Raw genomic sequence first — 1,339 nt, forward strand, 5'->3', positions numbered from 1 at the left:
TTTTTTTTTTTTTTTTTTTTTTTTTTTTTTTTTTTTCTTGTTAATTTGTTTGAGTCGATAAACATATAAAATTATAAAACAAAATGTTTTCAAATTTTTATTTATAACTTTTTGTCTTAGAAAACAATTTTTTTATAATTTTTTGTGTTTATGTTGTTTTAATTTTTTGGAATGCAAATGCTTATAAATTTTGAATCCATAAAAAAACAAGAACAATAATTTTTTTATTTTTAAAACATACTTTTTTAAGCTGTATATATAAACTTATTTCAAATACGAAGAAGAAAATGAATAATTATTGTTGCTTAACTAGCAAAAAATAGAAAACCAATGTCGATTATAAGTGCAAACAAATATAAGATGGATATACATACATATACGCAGATACATCTATGTATTTGCGCTAAGTGCGCAGTTGCACTTCCAAGGCTTGCAGATTTGCATGTAAATAGCAGAATTAAAACAAAAAATAAATAAACAAAATATAAAGCAAACACGAATTTACAAAACTATGACACGATTATAAATTTAAATAAATGTGTGTATGTTGAATACATTTTTTTCAAGTGACAATTATTTTTTCAATAACAAAAAGCAAAATATACATAAATTAAATTTTTTTTTTCAATATTTTACCACCTGTCTCTTATACACATCTAGATGTGTATAAGAGACAGATACATATGTATATGTATACAATACAAGTATATAGTGAGCATAAAATATAAGATACAAATAGCTGATAAATGTATTTATAACTGTATAAATGTGCTACTTTGGGATATAATATAGCATAAAACTAAATATATGTGTAATATATTAACTACATATGTATATAGGATATACATACAATACAAGCATAGCGGTTAGTGGCGTAGACTTTTTACGCAGGTGAAACGTGTGTAAAAATTTACTTAGAAAGCGTAAGGTCAGAAAAAAAGTTCCAAATTTGTAGGCATCGCCGAAAAAAAAGATGAATTAAAAGAAAAATGGATAAGGAATGCATGTAACGTAATACAGGTAGTATATATATGTATATGTTTAACAAAAACAATTGTGCAGTAGCGACGTTTTTAAATATAGTTGCAAAATCACATGCAAAATAAGTATTGGAATAATAAATTCAAGCTAAATCAATTATACATAAATTGTACGGCAAGCAATGTGAGGAAGAAAATCAATCAGGTAGAACCAATTGCGCATAGACATTGTATTCCAAATAAATATACATGAAATGTATTAAAACAAATTTATAAATAAAAATAAGTTATAAAAGCTGGTTTATAAAATATTGCATAAATAAAAAGAAAGTGAATACAAAACAAATTATAATTTATTT

This window comes from Bactrocera latifrons, unplaced genomic scaffold (assembly GCF_001853355.1).
Source record: "Bactrocera latifrons isolate USDA-ARS-PBARC rearing strain unplaced genomic scaffold, ASM185335v1 scaffold_104, whole genome shotgun sequence".
Lineage (NCBI taxonomy): Eukaryota > Metazoa > Arthropoda > Insecta > Diptera > Tephritidae > Bactrocera > Bactrocera latifrons.